This window comes from Lactuca serriola, chromosome 8 (assembly GCF_051521515.1).
Source record: "Lactuca serriola cultivar US96UC23 chromosome 8, Lser_US96UC23_V15, whole genome shotgun sequence".
Taxonomy (NCBI): Eukaryota; Viridiplantae; Streptophyta; class Magnoliopsida; order Asterales; family Asteraceae; genus Lactuca; species Lactuca serriola.
Genome location: NC_136415.1, coordinates 56,258,081 through 56,283,032, shown reverse-complemented (window position 1 = coordinate 56,283,032; position 24,952 = coordinate 56,258,081). Strand labels below are relative to the sequence as shown.

The 24,952-nt window shown below is 34.0% G+C and overlaps 1 long non-coding RNA gene across 1 annotated transcript; it reads left to right on the top strand.

Moving 5' to 3' along the window:
* Positions 1-22,603: 22,603 nt before the first annotated feature.
* On the top strand, positions 22,604-23,544 carry LOC145070499 (uncharacterized). Its single transcript, XR_013689967.1, has 3 exons — positions 22,604-23,055; positions 23,170-23,260; positions 23,341-23,544. It is a non-coding gene; the product is annotated as an uncharacterized LOC145070499 (long non-coding RNA).
* Positions 23,545-24,952: the final 1,408 nt, after the last annotated feature.

Genomic DNA, 24,952 nt, shown 5'->3' with positions numbered 1-24,952 from the left:
TTCAAGCATAATTCTATTTTTTTTACTAAATTTTTGTATATTTAGGCTGAAAAATAAAAGTATTACCAAAGAAATATTAACTGTAATGTTTTTTTCTATTAAACTGTGAATACGACCAGAAAAATGCTACTAAATTTAATGTTAGTCCAGCGGCGGTCCGACAACGGTCCCATGGTGGTCCGAAGACGTTCTGATGCTGGTCCGACAATGAGTGCCAAGTAGTTTCTAAAATAAGGAATGAATTTTTTTTGCTTAATACAATATAAATGATGGATTTGTCCACAATGCCCTTAACGAAAACATTTAAAAAATGGTTCTTAACCACTGCCTATATATATATATATATATATATATATATATATATATATATATATATATATATATATATATATATATATATATATATATATATATATATATATATATATATATATGGGAAGGCTCATGCGAAAACGCAAATATCATGTGAAAATGAAAACAACCAATAGCTATATTACACCTCATTAATCAAATTGTTTAAACTAAAAATCTTTTAATTATGTTTAAAGGGTATCCAAGTCATTTACAAAATTAATAATTTCCTACTTTTAGGATCAGTTATAATTGAAAAGAAGTAGTTTCATAACTTCTGCAAATCATAGATTCAAAAATCAATATATTTAGTTAATTACTTTTCATATGCATTTCAAATATTCAAAAGCAACCTAGATCTTTCCATCTCTCATTAATGGTCATCATCATATATTCTAAATAAAATATTAAAAATATCTATTTTCGCCTAAGATCTATTCTTATAGATCAGATTCGAGCTTGTACTACTAGAACTAGGAGTTGAGATAGCGCGAAACACCAACATAATCCTTTGTTAAATGTCTGCGAGCTCCTTCTTCTTTCGTGAAAGCATACGTGTCGTTATGTTAAGCATCTAATCCTAGTCTCTATGTTATCTGTGTCAGAGGACTTAGATGTCCCTCATGTTGAACAATCTGACATCAAGTTGTTAGGACCTGAGTCGCTATGCAAACACTTAACACAAGACTGTAATCAAGCTAGAGTGGTTTATGAATCAGTCATCAAGGATCTTAGTCAAACGGTGACCGGTTACGTAAGCACTTTGGGCGCAGGTTTCCCGATCGGACTTGACGAATTGTCATAAAGACATCACTCTGCTTTATATATATAAAATAAAATTGTGTGTGTGATAAAGAGAGAAGAGAGACAGTTTTGAATGAGAACCAAAATCAAATTTGATGTGGAATTGAGCAAAAATGGTCCCCAAGGCCATCACTATTCAAAACATTGTCATTTAAACAAAGAATCTAGCAAAAAAACAGTCGCTTGGACGGTGAAGGTATAGAGAGAGAGAGAGAAGAAAAATAGAGCATTGGTAGGGGTTTTAGGCAGAAAAACTAGGACAGGTATGCGGATTACCGGCGTTACTAATGTTGTTGTTCGATGGTGGTGTGTTCTAGTTGCAGCCGTGGATAATCGATCAATGGTCGGGTTCTCGATGGATGTGGCGTTACTGTCCGCGGATGGTGGTGCCAACAGCAGTGAAAGGAGGAAATGATTAGCGGCGGTGGTGATGGCAGCGCTAGTAGTACCATAATGGCGACTTAAGGGACGGTGGCGATGGCAGTGATGTTAGCAGCGAATGTGCTGGAAATGGTAGCTTCTTCTGTTATGGTTAAAAGAGAGGTTTATGTGTATTAGGGTTTCTTGAGAGCGATGACACATATGAATTGGTAATGAATTAAATGGTTGATGATGAATGAGACAGACGGTTACACCCGTATCAACATGAAAAAAAAATACTAAAAGGCCCATAACAGTTCAAATGCACTTTATAATGAATTATCAATTATTATTAATAATAAACAATATTAGGTGGCACTTCCTTATTCGTTCTTTTCATTTTCACATCATAGATATATTTTTACAAGAACCTACTTCTCTCTTTCTCTCTCTCTCTCTCTCTCTCTCTCTCTCTATATATATATATATATATATATATATATATATATATATATATATATATATATATATGGTGAGGTTCAATAAAGAAACATAATTAATAAGGAACCAAGGAACCAATCGTGAGCGTCGGAAATCATAATGATTAACGACCAAGGAAATAAATATATATTTTTTTTACATTGGACGGACACACACAATATTATACCAAAAAATTCACCCTTTACCAAAAAAACTCACATTTTTTTTTTTCGTTTAAAATATTTTTTAGGCAATATTTTTTATCAAAAAAAAAAAAAAAACGAATATACCGTTGTTCTCGATTTTTCGTCCTCTTTTCATAGAGATCCATGTTGATATATAAAAAAACAAATTTTTTTTGAAAAAAAACTCACTTCATTTTGTTAGTTTTTTTAATATTTAAGTTTATTTTTATCAAAAAAAACTAATTATACAAAAAATATTAATTTTTTGTATTCTATTAATAAACATCAACACCGACTAAAAAAAACCTCGAACAGTGTAGATTTACACTATGAATCTAAACTGTAAATATTTTAATTTTTAATATTCATAATGTGAAAAAGCTCGATCAATTTAGATTCACATTGTGAATCTGAGAAGGTTCACAAAAAAAAAAAACTTCGATCTGTGTAGATTTATACTGTAAATTTAAACTGTAAATATTTCAATTTTTAACATTCACAATGTAAAAAATCTCGATAAGTTCAGATTCACATTGTGAATCTGACTTACTATTATGCACACTGTGAATATGAGAATGTTCACAATGTGAATATTAACAGGTTCACAATATGAATATGAATAAGTTCACCATGTGAATTTGAACTGAAATATCGTTTTTTTACATAAATATGAATCTATGTTTAAAAAATACAAAAAAGTACGAATTTTGATATATTTATTAATTTTTTTTATAAAAAATAGATCTTAACTTTTTAACAAAGAAAATGAAGTGAGTTTTTTTCGAAAAAAAAGTTCGTTTTTTATATATAATCATAGATCTCTATGGAAAAAAGGACCAAAAATCGTGAACAATGGTATATTCAAGTTTTTTTCGATAAAAAACATGACCTAAAAGAAATTTTAAACGAAAAAAAATAAATAAATGAGTTATGTTATAACCCGGTGCAGGTGTGTCCATTTTAAAAGTCTACAATCCTTCCTTTCACCGTTGACCGCTTTAAATTTTGACGCTTTGGATTGGTTCCTTAATTAATAATGGTTTTCTATTGAATTTTTTCATATATATATTTTAATTAATTTTATAACCGTGGTTCCCACGGGTTATAAACTAATATATATATATATATATATATATATATATATATATATATATATATATATATATATATATATACTAGTTTATAACCCATGGGAACCACGATTATAAAATTAATTAAACTATTATAGGGAGAATTCAAAATTATCAATCAATTATTTCAAATAAATTATTAATTGAGAGACATTTTTTTAGTTATATAAAATTATAATCATTAATTTAAATAAATATGTGAAATTACATCACTTTATAATTTGTATTAATTTTAATTTAATTTTTATTCTAATGTAATTAAATTAACGTAATTAAAGTGAGAAATTTAAAATTTAAAATTTAAAATTGAGAATTAATAGGTTGATAAGTGGCATGCATTAATGATGAAGATTAATAGGGTGACACATGACAAAAGTAGAATAAAATATGCATTAATTAGGAATCTTAATAGGATGACACATGTCAAAAGGAGATTAAAATTATTATCTTATATATATATATATATATATATATATATATATATATATATATATATATATATATATATATATATATATATATATATATATATATATATACTAGTTTATAACCCGTGGAAACCACAGTTACAAAATTAATTAAATATTCATAGTAAAAAATTCAAAATTATTAATTAATTATTTTGTATAAAATTTTAAATACATTATTAATTAACATATTTTTTTATTAGTTATGTAAAATTATAACTATTGATTCAAATAAATATGTGGAATTAATTTATCATATATATTAGACTCTTTTTATTTGTGAACTAATGAAAACAATAATATAAAATTTAAATTTTCAAATTTAAAATAAAGAATAAATATATTGACAAATAACATCACATTAATTAGGAGGTTTAATGAATTTAAAATAAATAATTAATATAATGACAGGTGACATCATATTAATTAGGAGTTCTAATATTATGACACTTGGCAAAAGGACTAATCTTTTATTAGTATATATATATATATATATATATATATATATATATATATATATATATATATATATATACTAGTTTATAACCCGTGGGCACCACGAATTAGAAAGGTAAAAATAATTTTAATTAGATTATAAGATAATTATTGAGTAATGATAAAAAAAATTAATAATTTAATAAATTAGAAAATAGATATTACAAATAAATTTTTTGTTGACATGTTTGATATGTGTAAAATGAAGGAGTGAATTAGTGGAAATTTAATTAATAAGGAAAAACCTTAGAATGACAAGTGACAAATAATTAATGTGAAGCTCTAATTGATTAACACGTGGCAAATGTACTACTCTTTTATTAGGTAGGAATATATATATATATATATATATATATATATATATATATATATATATATATATATATATATATATATATATATATTGTTTATTAATTTATTAAGAGACAATAGGTATTTTTAGGATCCCTTACTCCCGGATTTGATGCTGCCTTACGTGAACTGGCTTGTTACGGAGTTCATTGATTCGTTGTCCTTTTACGCTTTGAGCATTAAAAACATACACGTGGAACGCTTCACTTAAACAATATATATTTAGTACGAGTCTTCATTAAATCACGAGTTACAATTATTTTGGCTCTAGTTTAAACATAAAAATTAGCTCGGGTTTATTTTCATCAAGATTTTTGCATCATATGGAAATCTTTGTGGATAAAACTGGAATAAATTTGTTTTGTTAAAGATTCTTTATGTAAATATAAGAGAGCATCATATATAATTTGAATCACGAATTTCTAGTGATTAATGCTTTTGTATAGATATTTGGCTTTGTTAAATTGTTTGGAAGCAATTACAGAAATAGTGAATTGTTTATTTTTCTTGATCCCACATTGATGGTTGGAATAATCTTAAGTGTGTTTATTAGATTTCTTCCGCATTAAGCCTTCAATGTCTATGGTAGAGGTAAAGGAGTAACCATACAATAGATAGTGAAAACATTTGAACCTATATATAGGTATATATATATACACACACACATTAATTCATAGGCCGGACAATTGGGTTGGGTTTGGGTTGGCGGATAACTTTAGCTATATTTTAGAACTCTTTAGAAATCGGACTACAATTAGGTTTGAATTCAGATAACCTACGTGGTTATTATATATATACATTAATTTATAGGCCTGACAGTTAGGTTGGGTATGAGTTGGCAGGTCAGAAAACATAAACTCAACCCAACCCATATAATATATGGGGTGACGGGTTGGTGGGTTGGAAACCTCAATCCAATCCAACCCATATAACCCGTTTAAATATATGGGTTCGCGGGTTCACATGTTAATGGGACAAACCCAATCCATATAACTCGTTTAATAAATAAGCAACACATTTTAAAAAATGAGGTTTTTTCAACATAAATTCATAAAATGATTAAAGCAATTAACATAAAAAATGTTTTCTACGTAAATTCATAAAGTCGATAACAACCAAATAAAAATGAAAAATGAAAACATTCATAAAAAATGGATGTGTTCTTCGTTCGTGACTCATGAAAATAACTACATATATTTTTTCTTTTTCTGATTAACGAACCGAAAATACCGATTAGTCACATACGAATACGGAATGAATACAATGATACAGAATATTATGAATACGGATGGAAATCAAATTTCATTAATAATTAAATATGATTTTTGTTAAATGTAATATATATATATATATATATATATATATATATATATATATATATATATATATATATATATATATATATATATATACACGGTTTGGCGGGTTGACCCGCGAACCCAAACAGATAACCCAACCTAACCCATCAAATAAATGGGTTGGTGGGTTGGCGGGTCAAAAATCTCAACCCAAACCCGTCTATTTTCGGGTTGGGTCATTGTCGGGTTACGGGTTGGATCGAAAGTTTCCCTATTAATTTACAACTCCTTAGGAACAGTAAATTGATTTAATTGGCTCTTTTTTTTCCTCTTAATTTCTTTTTTTTTTCCCTTTTCTCTTTTTGGAGACAGTGGATTACACGTGGTGTCAAATGCACAAAAACCGTCTACGTGTTGGGTGTTCTTCGGTTGACTTAGCTGATTTCACCGACTCTTACCCTCGGTTTTCTTTCTGTTTTCACTTCATCGCCCCCGTTGGATTCTGGATGCTTACCACCGCCTCTCCAAGACCGTCCGTCTCTCCCTGAACGTATCGACATCCCTTCTATCTAACCTTGGAAACTGTCTAGTTTAGTTGTCTGTGTTGGTAAGTTTAATCCCTCCACACAAACATCTCTCAATTCCACCGTTTCTGCTTTTTCAGTCGCATACGTCACTTGCTTTGTTGAGATATGGAAGACGATAACCATCGATGATTCACTTTACCACACAAGAAAAATTCTATTGTCCTAAACGAAGGACATCCATATCAGTCCTTGTGGCGGGAGCCATTTTAGGGTTGCGTCCATCAGTGAGAAGCACAGAGTCGGAATAAAATCGAGAAGGATATATTGAGAGGAGAAGAAGGGAAACGTGATGAAGGCAGTAGGAAACCGAACCATACCCATGACGATGTTCACTTGCTCCATTATAAACAATGACTAAGAAATTCTTCGATTCCTTTCTTCATGGCTTCAATCGATCGCATGTTCCCAGGTCTCTCCAACATACCGTTTCCTTTGACACGTTCTGATTCAATTTCAATTGCAATAGGTTTTTGCAGGAGTAAAGAGGGATACAGATGAATATGCTTCCAATCTTCGAGATCTTAGGCGTCACTATTTCTAATCTTCCTTATTTTTCATCATAATACACCAAGGACTCTCAGGTAACGTCCCCTTCTGTTGCCTCTGTAAAAGTTTTCCTATGTTTTTAAACATTCGATTTGTATATAATAAGCTTTTCTTCTTGCTCTTTTGTTCTGTTAAAAGGGTATCAAAATGTTGGACTTGAAAAAATAGCTCTATAGAAGCTGTTAATATGTTTAAAGGAAGTGCACATGACGTCTTTGCGGAAATGCCCAAGAGAAGGTAATGTGTTTGTATTATCTGATATGATCCCAAATTGGTCAGTCTCAAATAGTTCCAGAAAATGAAAGCTTGTTGTTTCTTACGACTATTTGTGCATGAACTTTGTTACATCAAGATAACTAAAGAGTTTCTAAGCATTTATCCTAGCTCAATCATCATGAATCGTTTTTAATTTGCTTCAATGGACTGCCTACATTTTTTATTTCGTATCTGCTTAAGCTAAACTGAGTAGATTTGTTTACGTCCCATCTTTGTTTTTACAGAGTGCCTATTAGTCCATATCTTTTATATCATGCAACAGTGTGTTTTCAACTTCCTCTTTTAGTTTTTGATTCTTTGTATCTTTTTATTTATGTTGCTTCATTTGATTTCCTTTATGGAGGGATTTCTTTTGTACACTTTAATATTCCGATTCTACCCTTCTCACCCCTTAATCTTCAATTGTGAAGATCAGTTGAGCCTCCGACAACTTTTGCATTTTGTAATCTACGCTTATTTTGGGATAATATCTTTCGAAACAAACGATCTCGATGGTTTCGTTATACGAAAAAGGTGTTTTAGACTTAATTAAAATTCAAAAAAAATTGTTGTTTCATTTTGGGAATTTTGGCTTCGGGGATTTCTACAGCTTGTAGTATGTTAAAATGTATAACATATTCATGGTCCAGTTGCAGTGTAACATACACGTTCAGTTATCGTGTTATGTAATTTTACAAATGAGTAATATTATGAAATATTATGTGATTTTGAGTGCTGAGTTCTAACAGAGAGCTTTTACGAGAATTGATGTAAAACTATGTTTAGAATCATTCGGAAGGTATTGGAAGTCTTATGAGATTCCAATCAAATGTCAGTTCTTGATATTAACGAAAATATGAAGTTGAAAATAAGTAAAATTTTATTATTTAAAGTTGTAAAGAATCTCGTTAGAAACATTTAGGCGAAAACCTCATCGAAATCCGAGTTATAACGAAGAAGTTATGGCTTATTAAAGTTTCGCGACAGAACCGGCACGACGTCGTATGACATAAAAATTGAGTTTTCGATAAACTACTTTTTGGCATTAGTGATCTAAATGAAAGTCGTAGTATTCGTTAAACCGAGAACTTTTATAAAAAGAACGTCAAAATCTGACTTCGTATGATGAAGTTATGATTTTCTAAGATTTAGTATAGCAGTAGACAGCTAAAAACTCGAAATAAAGATCGAGTGATTTTTAGCCGAGACAATCTAAATGAGAATCGAAGGTCTCAGCAATAGGAGTACAAGGGTAAAAAGACAGACGAAAACGGACGTCCGATGAAGTAGTTATGAATTTTTAACAGATTTTTCTTGTCTCGGCCCGTTAAATATATAATATTAAAAAAAATAAAATCAAAATTAGCCAATGGATTCTAAACAAAAGTTGTAGAGCACAATTTCACCTACGCATGGATATAAAGAATGTAAAAAACAGAGCTCGTATGCGAAAGATATGGATTTTTGAAGTTCGGAGCACAAACTTCGAGACCTGACTGCGTTCACGACGTGAAAATAGCATTCACGACGTGAACTACCTAAATGACACCATTTGAGCCTAGAAGACACACTGTAAGCCTAGGGGGTGATCAGGATCGAAGTCACGACGTGAACATACATGGTTCACGTCGTGAACCTTAAAATTTCACCCTATAAATAGAAACGAAGCCTTCGGGATTTGTTTGTTAATTCTGATATCTCTCACTCTCTAAACCTTCTTTAGCCCGCTTTTAACCCCCCGAAGCCCCTGTATCATCCTCGACACCCGAAGCAAGTCCCGATGTTTTGAAGTTCCCGAGAAAATCATATTTTCTAGCCAAAACTCTGCCCGAGTAAGACAGGTTTTCAACTAAAAATCTCCGGTTTCGTCACAGAAAGTCATATTTATAGTCGAAGTGCTTCCCAAATTAATCCCCGGTTATTTCACGGTGAGTTCAATATATAGAAACAATTGTATGTTATGTGTTATATGTTCTATGTGCTTTTTCGTGTTATCATCTTGTGTTATTATTTCCGCTATTATGGTAGCAAAGTTGTACCTTTGACCATGTGATCAGTGAAAGGACTTAGATTCACGGTGGTAATGGTATGTAGCCTCTGGCCATGTAGACCATGTCTTGTAAGAGAATGAGTTCTATTCTATGACATTGGCAGAAGGTTAGATAGGGCTAAAAGCTTGAAATCTACCAAAATGTTTAATAAAAAATTGTATATCTTCTGTGTCATTTGGGCCGAAGCGTTATTGATGTATATCAAGTATTGAAATTGTTATGTCTCATTGATTTGATATGAAAAGCTTGTCGCATGATTCACATATGCATTTGTTGTTCCTTGTTCCTCTTTGCTTCTGCCATATTGAAGTATATATATGACATAACGTTATATTGTATCTATTATTGAAGTCACTAAGCGTCACCGCTTATCCCTCTCAATGGTTAACCATTGCAGGTAATAAGGAACTAGTATAGACATATATTGTTAGAAGATGTTGGATAGTTTTAAAACTATTACTTTTGTATTTCGTACTCATGTATGTATAAAACTATATTATACTGGGTAGTTATGTAATAGATATAACACTTTAATATACTAAAACTTAGTTGGTTTGTATCAAGTCTTTTGTAATCACACTATCAATGTAAAATATTATTTATAAATATGCATGTAGCATGTTTTGGAGTAACTAAATTGTGAGGTATGAAAGTTTGAGTCTTTCAAAAATATGAAAGTTAGGGTCTTTCATACAGGTATGTGAGAAAACCTTTTTATGTTTTTGTTTTGCCCTATCTTTGCGCTTATCATATTATACGTGAAGTCATCATAATATTATACTCACTTTTTATACATATTGTAAAATGTCATTTACAAGCAATCTCAACTTGAGTCATTTTAAAAAATCTCACGAAAGTTACCAAAAAACTAGAAATAAAGTTATCAAACATTACTTGGTGTAAGAAGGGCCAAGAAAACACAAGTACAAAAAAAAACAATTATCTTGAAGAAATGTGAATACATATAGTGCATAAAGTCATCTTATTTTAAGGCATTAATTTGCCAATATATTGGTTAGTTTTTCAAAAGCAGACAAACATGAAAGACACTGAAGCAACTCTATGTAACAAGTTTTTCAATTACATCGGGAGTGGTAGTCTTTGCTTGCCTTCTTGCATATATGCTTTGATACAAAAAAAACAAAAAAAAAGCAGCATCATCCCAACACAACTTAAATGAATTTCTTTTTTTCCTCCATTTTCATTATTTCAGTATGGCTTGCTCAATCAAGCAGTTGAATAGAAAATCCTCATAAACGGATTTTTATGGCTGCTCATTCAAGGGTTGAAGAAAGGGATTTCTCAAATGATGATGAAAAGATGCATAACGTTTTGCAACTGCTAATGGTGAGGATGATATGGTCGGTTAGGTTTTATTTAATGCTTCATCTCCATAATAATCAGATCTTTTTACTGTTTTTGAATGATATTATTAATAATTTATGCAGCAATTTTGTTTGCTAATTGTTTTTATGACTTATTCCTTCATTTTTCTCATTATTTGAGGTTAATCTCCTTAAAAATCATATATTTTTTTTTGTGTTTTTGATGATATTGTTTCATACTTCCTGTTTTGAATCACGTTGGACACTATGATCCAAACATTTGATTTTTTTTGGGTATGACTAATATCTGTTCCAACCCAAACCCCAATTGGCACTTGAATTTCATGCAAAATCACCACCAAGTCAACAACCAGGGAGTGTTTGATGATCTGTCAAAACTTGGACTTATTTATGCGAAGAACCAACAGCAACAACAAGATCGACAGAACAAGCTCATTTTTGGTATTTTGCAATCTGATATTCAAAGCTCTAAAGTGTCGAGAAATGGTAATTTGGATTACGATCTTACTAATATTGAGAAGCATTTAATTAAGGAGAGAGAAATAAGTATGAGAAATAAGGAGAGAGAACTGAGTATGGGGAATAGAACGATTTTCTTTAAATTTAGTATCATAAGTTTTTTTTATAAAAAACCTCACATTCGACAAATGTTTCCTGAATGACATAAATGTTCAAAAAAATATTATTCCTACCATGATATCATTATATGATCAATGTAACACCAAAAATATTCTATACAATAAGCATGATGATATTTGTTTAAGTTAAAAAACGAGTAAATACAAGATAAGACAAAATGTTTGTTTTGTGCATTCCTTTGGTGTATCCAATCCCACAAAGCGGGAATCTTCCCTAGTTTGATTACAAATTAGAACATGTAGCATATGGTGGTAATATTGTCGTTCGATTTTGAAGGGAACTAGGATTTTAAAATTTTGTATAAATAGGGGATATAAGTTTCATTTATTTAACACCTTATCATTCGATATCTCTCCTCCTTTGAGAATTTGCAACAATAGTTGATCAATGTATTTTAGGAATGTAGTAAACTATATTAAATATGTTGAATTGATGTGTGATTACCCAAGAATGACACTACTTTGTTGAATTGTTGAATATTATGTGCAGGTAATCATATGTGCTTAAAAGTGGGTGAAACTTGCAAACAAAACGGATAAGTTATATTTAAAAATTGACCAACATTGAAATCAACGTTGGATTGATAGACTAAAATTCTAGAGTAGCAATCTAAAACTCTATGGCGTTGGAGTTGGTGTTGAAGCATCGTTGGAGTGACGTTTTAGTTCTTGTCTAATAGATCATCTTCAACGTCGTCACATAAAAGGTCGCAAAAATTTGGATTTTAACACCTATTTAAAGAAGACTTAACCCTAATAAAAATCTTCTTCTCCCCTGCAATTTAACTACATTTTGGAGGCTTTCAAACACTTTCAAACTCTCTCCAAAGACGTTGATGATCACTTAAAGTTAGATTCAATGCGAGATTACATCGAATTCATAACCATTCAACATTTGAAGATCATTCAATTTGTGGATCGTCATCCTCTCCACTACAACTCTAGAATTTCATTACTTGTTCTCCGAGGTTTATTTCTTCAAGTTTTTCCGGTTATTAGATTTGACTAGTTTTCATGATCTTTCGTTTATTTATGAAGTTTATATCGAATTCTCTAGTTTCAATCAAAGTTATGTGCTTTTTTGATTTCTATGGAAGGCTAAACCAATAAGGTTACTTCTGGGGATGTTTAGGAAAGTTTGATGAACCAAATTGATTATTACATGATTCTAGTTAATTTTGATTATTGTTTTATGCTTTATAAGATGATATTTGGTAATGATGATTGAAATTGGGCTATGTGTTTTTGCTTGTTGTCATAACGAAAATAATATATTGTTAATTCAACGATTGTTCCAAGTTCAAGTAGTTTAGGAACAAAGATAATTTGTTGAATCCACATATATTATTCCAACTTTTGATATTAAGTACTTAATATTGTAATAGGTAGTTGTAGGATACTTTATTGCTAATTCACTAATTTTTCCTAATCCAATTACACAATAAATAGTTGAATGAACATATTATGTACCCAAATTATATCTTACAAGATAATAAACCCCAATTGCATCTAAATAATTCAACTAGAGTTTAGGAAGAAAGTGTGTAAACGTAAACTGTCGGACAACTGAATCAGGAATACCTTAATTTTCTCATTAAAAGTTTTGTTTTAATTAATAAGGTTAAAAGATTTTTGCTTTAATCTTTGTTTAAATATTTTTCATGACAAGTGCAAGTGGTAGTTTTTCCATTGATTATTTTAATAACAAGGTTTGACCAGAAACTTGTCGTGCATTCGAACCTTAACTAATCGTAACTATCTAGTGTGTGTGATGTTTATTTTTTACTGAGACAACGACCTCATTCAACAGTTCTGTAACGCCCATAGATCCGGGCTAGTCAATTTAAATACGATAAACGTCAAAAATGACTTTTTGATAGAAGAGTGTTTAGAATAAATAATCTTAACCAAGTTTTAGTATATGTTACAAGGTGTCCGTGCATATAAAGAACGCTGAAATCCGAGTTATAACGAAGAAGTTATGACATGTCGAAGTTTCGCGACAGATCCGGCACGACATAGCGCGGCGTCAATAGTGAATTTACGATAGAGCGATATTTGGCCTTAGCGATCTAAACGAAAGTCGTAGAATACGTTAAATCTAGAGCGTGCATAAAAAGAACGTCCAAATCTGACTTCGTATGAGAAAGTTATGATTTTTCGAAGTTTCGACTTAGCAGTATGCAACCCAAAGTTCGAATATGAGATCAAGTGATTTCTAGCCGAAACAATCTAAACGAGAATCGAAGATCTCATCGATAGTAGTCTAGCGGTAAAAAGACAGACGAAAACAGACATTAGATGAAGGAGTTGTGAATTCCTAACGGTGTTTTCCTGTCCCGGCCTACTAAAAATAATATAATAAAATTTAAATTCAAAATTAGCCGACGGAGTCTAAATGAGAGTTATAGAGCATAATCTCACCTTCGCGTGGATATAAGGAACGTCGAAAACGGAGCTCGTATGCGAAAGATATGAATTTCTGAAGTTCGAGGCAGGCACACCGAGGGGGGAATGCCCCGCGTTCGGAGCCCAGAGTCTGTCCCGTCGCATGTCAAGTCTGAAGTTTGTAAGCCATGACGCACGACGGAACACGCTGCGTTCATCCAAGGAACGCCCTGCGTTTGGGAACGCGTTGCGTTCGTTCAAGGAACGCGTTGTGTTTGGAGGCCAGCCTCACCCTATAAATAGAATGCGAGGCCAGCCGAAGTTGTTTGCTAATTTCTTTACTTTCACCCCCTTATTCTTCCTTTTTCTTGGAAAGTTGTACCCCCGAAGTCTCGGTATCATCGTGATACCCGAAGCGAGTCCCGAAGCCCCGAAGATCCTGAGAAACAGAGTTCCCGAGCTGAAACTCTGCCCGCGAGAAACCCAGTTTTCAAGGAAGCATCCCGGTTTCATCGGAAACGATTGTTTTAAGAGACGAGGTGCTGTCCAATAATCGTTTTATCAAGTGAGTGTGTAGTTACTTTCTTTTATCGCATAGATATGAAGTATTTGCTATGAAATACGTGCTATGTGTTTATACGTTGTTTGTTTACTTGAGATGGTTGTTGAATGAATGTTTTATACATATTTTTAATTGATTTAAGCTATATATGTAATTTATATCTACAAATATGTCGGGTAGAACATGGGTAGATGAAATAGTTGGTGTGTGGTGAAAGATGAGTTAGGTGATGAGAGATAGGTGATGATAGAAAGGTGATGATATGTAGGCGATGAGAAATATGTGATGTGAGATGAGAGGAGGTACCATATCCTCAACCGACGATGTGGCGATGTAGTCATCTACCAGAGTATAGATGGCGAAATTGACTATTCTAGACAGTCATGTGGAAACACCAACGGGCTCATAACCTGTAAGTGATGAATTATGAGTTCAGGCAATGTTGTAACTACGTATTCATGCGATGGTACTCTAACCCCTTATTATGAATTACGAGTTCAGGCGATGTTGTAACTACGTATTCTTGCGATGATACCCTAACCCTTACTGGACACATATTGACCCTGGCAGCTATAGATTTAGTGCCTTATAATAATACAATGGTAGCTATGGATTTAGTACAATGTAGATGAACCTTGGTAGCTATGGATTTAGTACTGTATAGATGAACCTTGGCAGCTATGGATTTAGTGTTTGTTATAGGTACCTCAGGCAACAATGGACTTTGTGCCAATTCCTTAGGTCAATCCTTAGGAACGAATGAATAAATGATAGTTGATTCTTAGGGTAAAACCTTAAGAAATAAAGAAGATAATGGGGATGGGTAATTGGGTTGATTGTTTGATGATTAAATATAATAATTATATTATTGTGGGTTGAAAACCCTATATGCTCACCAGACTCCCAAGCCTGACCCACTCAGTTTTCTTTGTATCACAGGTAGTGGCACAAGAGCATAAGTTGGTTGACATGAAGAGAGATTTTGGATTATAGATCAGTAGTTATAAATAATTGTTGTAAGGTCTATTTTATATTGTTTATGCTTTTGGTCTGTATCGGAACATGACATCCTGAGATTTTGTTATTTAATGAAAATACATTTCTTTAAAGAAATGATTTGATTAATTCTTATCATATTTTGTTTTGGGAACAAATTCCACAACTCTTTTAATCAAAGGATTACTCTGATTTTATAAAACAAAGCATAAACAAATCGGTCTTTTCTGGCCGTAAAAATGGGGATGTCACAAGTTCCTAGTTGTTCCAGTATCCGTGTAATTAACCATGCGATTATCACTTCTTCCATAGTTGTTAGAACAAACGATCATATGCACAAAATCTTGTAGTTTTACGCTGAAGCTTAAAGTCTTTGAACGATGTAATACCCTTTAGGAAACGTTAGGTATAATGAATGAAAAGACTAATCAAAACTAGACTAGACTGGATAGATCTGCACAAAAATGGAGAAATTTTGTATATAGTCATTTGGTAACACTAGAACATGATGGGACATTACGTTAACACTAGCAAATTATCATCTAGTGTTAATGGTAGATCCTTTTACCATCTAATTTTATAATTTAATTATTTACGATATATATATATATATATATATATATATATATATATATATATATATATATATTGATGACATATTCCTTCGAACGCGCCCAAGGAGCAAAGGGAAAGACCGAGAAATATACCTTGGCAATCACCGCGCCGTACAAGTCTCTTCCAACAACAACTGGCAAATGGCCAAGCTCAATGTCAGTGATGCCATCAACTCCTGATCGCCAATTGACACTGATGCATCTAGGCGACAAAGCTAATACTTAGAGAATTACCACTTGAATCAATCACAAGCTCTGAAAAAGAAGAGAACACGATCATCTAATCGACACCTCAGAACCTTGTCGGACCTAACACCCTTGTCTCCTGTACGGATTGATCATGGGGACTAACTATAAAATGTCCCTCTTGTCCACTGAAAAGGGAGTTCTTTGTCACTCATACGCTCATTACAACCCTTCTCTCTCTCTCTCTCAAGTTACTAACCTGACCGTCATAGCGTTTTCTTGGGAACCCCTCCTGGAGAACGTTTGGCGTTTTCCTCCTTTGGAGATGAAAAAACGAACCTACCAATGAAACCAGTGAAGTAACATAGAACCTAATCCACTGCATGTTTTCATTCGATCTTGTTATTACTTCGGTGACACTTGTAGAAACCACCCTGACGTAACACAGAGCCTAATCCAACCCTATCTATATCCACAACGTCCCTTCCAAACTTTCTGTTCCCATTACCACCAAAACACTAGCATCCGCTGTGAATACAATACCTCGCCGACCGCTATGCAGGGAAAAAATAGAATTTATTCCTTCTAATGGCACAACCATTGTCACCGCCCAGACAACATTTTTCCAAAAAAAGCCCTCTTCCGATAACCCAACTAGGTACATTAACTTCACCAGTGACTGTATAAATCCCAAACTTCTTCACCATTCCTCAGCCAACACTGATGCCAACCACATACGTCATTCCTCAAACACATACCCTAATTCACACCAACATGTTTACACAACCATATAAACCCTTGCAACAACCACACGCACACTACGAATTTCAGGTACCAAACCAAGAATGTTTATCTAGAAGCGTCACTTCCCCCTTCGTAAAAGAGCTGCTATAATACAAAATACCCAACATCGCCAAGCTACCTCACCTATTGACATACAATGGAACCATGGAACCATATAGTCACATCAATAATTATAAGTGAACGGCGACCTCGTTAAAATTAAAAGAGAGGTTCCAGTGTACATATTTCCCAACAAGCCTAGATGGTAACGCCAAAAAATGGTTCAAGACGCTTCGGCCATGAAGCATCTAGAACTTTGGTTAACTAAAATATCTCTTCCTTACAAACTTCATGTAGCTTAGAAAGTATAAGTGAGATTCACATTCATTCATTGGGTGCAAGAAGGGGGGAGGAGTGTTTGTTAAAGACTACTTTAAATTTTTTACAAACTCCAAGCTCGACGTACCAGGCCACAACGAGGTACTCATCACAGGGGCCTTCACATGGTTCTTCTGTTGAGTCCCTTATCTTCTAAGTATATGGCTAAAAACCAATAGCCTCGACTGAGTTGGAGGAAAAAAGATGAATGTTACTTAAGGCAAGAAGAAGGCAAAGTAGATAAAGCTGCATACCTAAGTGCCATAATCAACCCACATACAAAGGACAACAATCCTTATAGTGGTTACCATGATAGCCAGAATAGATATCCTCACCACATACGTAGTAGGCTCCCCCCAAGGAGATATCACTCCTTATGCATAGAAGATCCAAGGGATGCAAATCAGACATATATGTCATCACAAATAGGACTAACACGAAATACCACAAGATTTGATCACATGATACATGTAACTGCACCATTCTAAAGTGTGGGATTGACAAAAAACAACTCAAGGGAAACTTGATTAACATTAAGAAGAGTCTTTGTGCCAAATTTCATGTAGAGTAGCCCAATGATGGCTATAAAAATAATGAAAAACCCTAAGAAATCCTGGCCATCGTTCCAACCGCATGCGTGACCTCAACAAATCCTCCTCCAACATAGATCACAGCACTAGGGGCATGCTCAACCTTTCTTTCTCAATGAATGACTGTTAACAATGCGTCACAATGCCTAACAAACAAATAATATAAGTAAAAATACTGCTCTAATGCACTAGGGGGTAGTATAGGAAAGCAAGGTCGATTCCACAGGGATACATTCTAAGGTCTATGCCTCTCTTATGTAAGGAACATACTAAATTAACAGTAATTAAAATGACAGTAATTAAAATGGGGGAGGGGGGGGGGATTTTTGACTAATAAAACTAGAAGAAAATTCAGAAAGTAAAAGCAATTTCAGAAAAATGCAATAAAAACCTTACTTTTGTAACGACGTAAAAATTTAAAACAATTTTTCATTTTTCAAATGTCATAATAATAACAAATCCCAGAATCTCAAACAACTCTTCTTCCAGTGTGTACAGATCATGTCGACGCCTTCCCGCGATCCTCGCTAGTACCTGAAACACATATCACATAACACGGTAAACATAAATGGTTAGTGAGTTCCCCAAAATACCACATACAACACATACGCCACTCAAGACTATATCACAGTACGACCCTCCGGTCGACGTGTCTCAGCGGGACCCTCCAGCCCTGTAGCTTGTTGGACCCTCTGGCCCGGTCATAGCTCATTGGACCCTCCAGTCCGGTGTGATTGAGGACCCTCTGGCCTCATTAGTCGTTGGACCCTCTGATCCGGTCTATATAACACATAACATACATATAGCACAATGCACATAATCTTAAACATACACATAACACATAAGACCCTCCGGTCTGCACATAGCTACCACTCTAGGTAATGTATAGTGAGAAGACTCACCTCGAATGAAGTCGGATAAACTCTCATGCTCGAATATCCCGACCTAGCCTCCTCCTATCAACAGGATAACACCTCTAATCAAAATCCTCTCATGTTGTCATCTCTAATAATGGGTAGAAGACCATTCTACCCTTCTCTGGCCTCTCTTGAATCAGCTTGACCACTTATGGTCAACTCTAGTCAACGGTCAAACTTTGACTAGACTCGTCGAGTGCACATGGGTGACTCAGCGAGTCCAAGCGCGTCCTCTGAATCCTTCTACGGCCTCACTTGACTAGTCAAGTGAGCCTTCCACTTGATGGGTTACCACCGGTTATGAATCACGGGGCAAACCCGAATCGACTCGTCGATTTCTCTTATGGACTCGACGAGTTTCTTCCATAGCAACACTCAAATGATCTCTTGAGGTCAGATCTGTTTCTGTAACCTATAGATCTGACCTTACCATACTCAATAATCACGTAAAGGTCCAATCTTTACACTCATGCAACGTCCACAATGCTTCTTTTGGTGAAATAGCTTCTAAAATGGCAACCTAGGTTTATATCTACAATGGGACAGCATAAAGCAGGATGGTTGGGACTCCCTGGACCTCTCAATGTCCAGATCTAAGAAGCATTCCACCTTGGGACCTCAAATGCTTTGAATCCAAGCTAAGGAAGGGATGAGAAAACCCTAGATTCAAGTAGATCACCATAAACACGAGATTGAGCATAGATCCATACCTCTAATAGCCTCTTCTGATAAAATGGTAGCAAATCTGAGCTCCTTAAGCCGTCTAGCTTGCCCCCTTCCTTCTTTCTTGGAAAAACATACTAGAAATGATGAAAAAGACTTTTTCTCTCACTCACTATGCTCTCTGGTCCTCTGGTTCTCTCAAGGGTAAAGGTGGCCGCCAATGAAGGCCATAAGGACCCTTAAATAGGGCACATGCCCAAAGATTTAGGGTTTCTATCCACAGCACGGACTCGTCGAGTCGACTCTCCGACTCGTCGAGTCCCTTCATTAAACACGTCACCATGTCGCGATCCTACTCGATGAGTCTGGGCGCTAACTCGTTGAGTCTCTCTTCTTAACTCAAAATAAATATTTATAATATGCTACCTGGAAATCCGGATGTTACAACTTTTTACTGAATTAACCAAATAAGCTCTTAATTAATTTAGAAAAGTAGCATTGGACATAGTATAAAATTCCCAGTAAATTCCAATACTTGTCACAAGCTCAGAAGCGTGAAGACTTGTTTGATCAGTTTATATTAGAGTTACCCTAACATAGAATTAATCTAATACTCGTTACTTTTACTAATTAATAAAGACAATATCGGATCTAAACAAATCATATAAATGGAATGATTCATTAACAATTAAAGTGGCCAACAAAAATGGAATCAAAATAAAACTTTCAATTATGCAAAAAACCTATCAAATGAACAGTAAACAAAGTAAAAAATCGTGCCTAATGATTACTTTCACGAAAAGTTGAGTCATTTGCGAAACTGGAATATAGGGTTTTTAGCCTGCATTGGATAAAAACGAATTACAAGAAGTAGAAACAACACCTAATTGACAAATCATACTAAACGAAAATGAGAATCGAATCGTGTTCTTCAGATCTGTGTTTGGAACTCGAAAACCTTTGAAAATCGCCTCTTAGTCATCTAGAATCATGAATTGGGTCAATGGGTTGTTTTTAAAATCCTTTTTATATGTCCAGTCGAAAAGCGAGGATATCTAAGATTGCATATATGACAAATGCGATCGGATTTTTCATGAAAACGTGTCCCGAAGTGACTAAATGAAATATGATGTCGTTTTAGAACTTTTCAAGACTTCGGAGAAAATCCTTGATCGTATATATGGATTGTGATCTCATAAATGGATTTTTTTCTCTCAACTTGAATTTTGGCACGTAGAAACTTCAAAGTAAGTATGCAAGCCTTTCCTACGATCTTATATATGGGAATTGCAATTGCATTGTTTCATTCTTGCCACGTTTCGGTCGCAATTCTTCCTTTCAAACTATTCCAGATCATTCCTCAACATCCTTCCTTAGTTCCATCTCCAATCAAGCTCCAATGCGTCCTAGAACACATCTCGAGATGTCGTATGTGTCAATGTGCTCCAATTTGCCCTGAAAGTCATAATAAAAGTGAGTAGTACGAGCTTTCTACAAATATTAAGAGAAACACACAATTTATAATAACATTAGGGAGATAGATTTTTATAGAAAACTACTGAGAAAAACATGCTAAAAGATGCATATAAAATGCATCTAACAACGACCCGCGACCCATTGAAGGGCAAGGAGACAATCCACTCGTCATCCGCAGATCCATACAGGACACATGAGTCCAAAGGATATACATTGATAATGGCAGGTCCGCATACATTATGGTTACATGGTATTGCTAGTAGTTCTATTTTGAAAGTTGTAGCATTTTATATGGTTGATATCGACTATTAAGATAGTCGGTGTTATTATGTGCTCAATTGTGAATGAACTTATTAGCTATAAATGAATGGAAATTAGAAGGCATTACATATGTTAGTTATTAGAGGATATATAATTATGTATTATATTTTGTATTTGATTGTGCATATCCTTCCTTAATTATAGGGATTATCTTGTATTTAAGGTATAGAGATCAATGAGAAGAGGCACGGATATTATATCAATCTTTATGGTATCAGAGCCCTAGCTCTCCTCTATGCACCGTTGTTATCTTCCTCTATCAAATTCTTCTTCTTCTCCTTCTTTGTCTCTTCTCTTTATAGCAATCATGACAGGCCCTTCTGACACCAATCCTGAAAATAAACCCACTTTCCAGTCTGCCTTTGTTGTGACCAATATCAAGAACGCAATACTTGTTGTTCTTGATCAAAACGACGACCACTATGCATCGTGGGTAGAATTGTTTCCACTACAAGAATACAAAGCTAAGGCGACGACAGCTATCCCAACGCCGGTAGTCGTCGCTACAGGTCAACCTATGCCGACGACAAGTCGTCGCCATAGCTTTTGGAACGTTTGACCAATTTTCTTTGACCGCTATATCTGTGTAGACGACAAGTCGTCGCCATAGGTCTCGCGGGAACGTCGAAAATGTTGGCGGTAATATGAAAATATATACCGACGACGTGTCGTCGGTATAGGTAAGAAAAAAAGGATTTTTCATTTATTTTTATTCCAAGTGCTAGAAAAATAAAACGACGTAGTTTTTGAACACCCTATCCCGACGATAAGTCGTCGGCACAAGGTTTTTAATTTACATTTATATTTTTATTCCAGGATTAAATGATACGTCGTCGTTTTTGTCGACCCTATGCCGACGACATGTCGTCGGCATAGGGGTATACCCTAAACAGATGCGCAACTTTCTTTCATTTGCACACAACGACGATTGTTTCTCTTCCTCTCCTCCCAAGCGACGAAATCGGCTACCGAGCTTTAATTTCCAGCGATTAACCCAATCCAAGGTCGTTTCTACCCCTAATTTGTTTTTTATTGTTGTTTGATATTGATTTTTACCCCTAATTTGGGATTTTTTTGTGTGTAGCAACCGGTGGTGAAGCTCCACCGGTCTAGTGACTGCCTCACCTTCCACCACCTAGTGTTGCCGCCTAAATTCACCACCAGCCACCACCTTGCTTCTTTGACTAGCAAAAAAAAACAGAACGTCAAAAGGTTAGTTTTTTTTCTAATTTTTTTTGAAATTGAATTTGAATTGTGTTGAAATTGTTTGTTGTTTGTATATATATATATATATATATATATATATATATATATATATATATGTGATTGTGTTGTATATATATGTGATTGTGTTGTTGTTTGTTGTTTTTTTCATACTCATCGATACCAGTCATGAATGGTATGTTGGTAAAACGTGGTTTGATGATCAACAATACATCTTAGCCACACAAGCTAAACAAGTATTTTATCTCCAAGATCCCACTCAAAACAATAACTGGAGAGTTGTGGAAGAGGTTCATCATCGAAAACTTTGGAATCATCCAAGTATCGGTGTTGTGAATGAGATAGATGTTGTGAACAACACTCAATCAACTGATTTTACCTTGGTTGTCGACTTAGGCACCTTACCTATGCAGACGACTTTAGGTGAAGTTGGTGAATCAAGTGTGGTTGCTAGGAGGAATCTTGCTCCTAATATAAACGATGACGATTTCATTAACGATGAAAATGACGATGATGATACGTACTCTTCAGATGAAGAAATAAATAATGAAAACTATGACAGTGATGATGATGTTGTACATGTATATTGTTCTAGTGATGAATCTGATTGACGGTATGTTATTGTTATTATATGTCCTGATTGCTTATAATATTTGTTAAATTTTGAAATGTTGCTTATTTCTAGTTTTATTATATATTCTGAATGTTTATAATATTTGTTAAACAGATGGCAGAAGTCGCGAGGGGACACGGAGGAGATGGTGGGGATAGACCTCCACACGGGATTGCACGTGGTGTACCATCGGATTGCCAATCTTGTAAGTTATATGAAATTTTTAATTATTAGATATATTAATGTTTTAAATTTCTAAATTTCCAATTGTATATGTAAATATAGCACAAGCGAAGAATGTGAATGTGCGTGGCAAAGGGAGAAACTTAAATTTGTACGATGAGTATGAAAAAAACAAATGTAAGCCTTTGGAATTGCTAATTGATATCTCCGGGCGGATGTATCGATTTATAGGGGACAACGGGCAAATGTTTGTCAGACTGATCTCAAATCTGGTGGGATCAAAGGTACCGTTGCATTATCATACTTGGCGTCATGTTCCTACCAAGTACAAAGTTGATTTATATCCCGAGCTAGAGGTAAATATACAATACATTTTATATGTATTGAATTTTACACTTATTAAATATTTTTTTACTAATCAAATATGTTTTTCCTTTTGCAGACTTATTTTGATATTCATAGGTATCGGGGCACAAACTTGTGGGAACCCCTTCGAGCGGGTATCCAAGCAGATATGCAAAGAGCTTATCGAGAGCGCAAGTATCAGATAAAAAAACATTTTGATAGAGTTGGTGGATATCGTAATGTGGAAAGGGCAAGAAGACGTCCACCGGATGATTGGACCGCCCAAGCTTGGAACGATATAATTGATTTGTTGTTTTTGACCGAGGAATACAGACGCACGTCGGAAAAAAATAAAGTTACTAGGTCGAAACTTCCACACACAAGTGCTAACGGATGTAGACCGTATGCTCAACGACGTTATTTAGAGGTAATAAAATACATTAGTATTATTTAAAATTGTTATTAACATTTGTACAAATAAATTTATTGTTTTTTTCACTTATTATAGGAACAAATGGGAATCAAGCCGCAACATATTGAGGGTTGGAGACAAATGCGCTACAAAGAAGGTTCGGGTTGGTGTACAAGTTGAGCAGAAGAAGACTGAGTAAGTGATAAACGAAATGAATATGTTGTTTAAATATATTATTATTAATTATAGTTTCCTGTTTAAGGAATATTATTATTTTTTGAATGTTTAAGTTTAGTTGTTTGTTTTAATTAACGTATGTTAATTGTTTTCTTTATTTTAGGAGAAAATTCAAAATGAATATGAGAAAATGCAAAACGAGGTTGGGGAAGGAGGAGAAGTAAACGGGGAAGAATGTTTAGAACGTGCCCTTGGGACGAGACGTGGACATGCTCGCGGGGTGGGTAGGAGACCAACCGCCAACTTCGGTTTAATTCCAAATGAACGGCCTTCCACTTCCAAATCGTCTCAATCTCAACCCCAATCTCAATCTCAATTCGATGCACAACAAATGCAAGAATATTTGCAACAATATAATGCATCATTGGCGGCTTGTATTTTGAACTTCCAACCACCACCATTTCCTAACTTTCTATTCAACTATAACACACAAGCAAGTAGCTCTCAACAATTTGCCGAAAGGATGGAAGAAGGAGAAGGAGAAGAAGATTATGATAATGATGATTGATGTTTTTTTAGTATTATGAACAATGTTAGTTAACTACTTATTGTAATATTAAACATGAATTTGATGTTTTGAATTTGAACAATGGTACCTAGTTAATGTATTTCAATTGATATATGCTGCAATGTTTTTTGGATTTGTTAAAAATGCAGGAATGGTAATGTACAAAACCTATAAAGCTAAAAAAAACAACCAGTAGCTATCCCGACGACTAG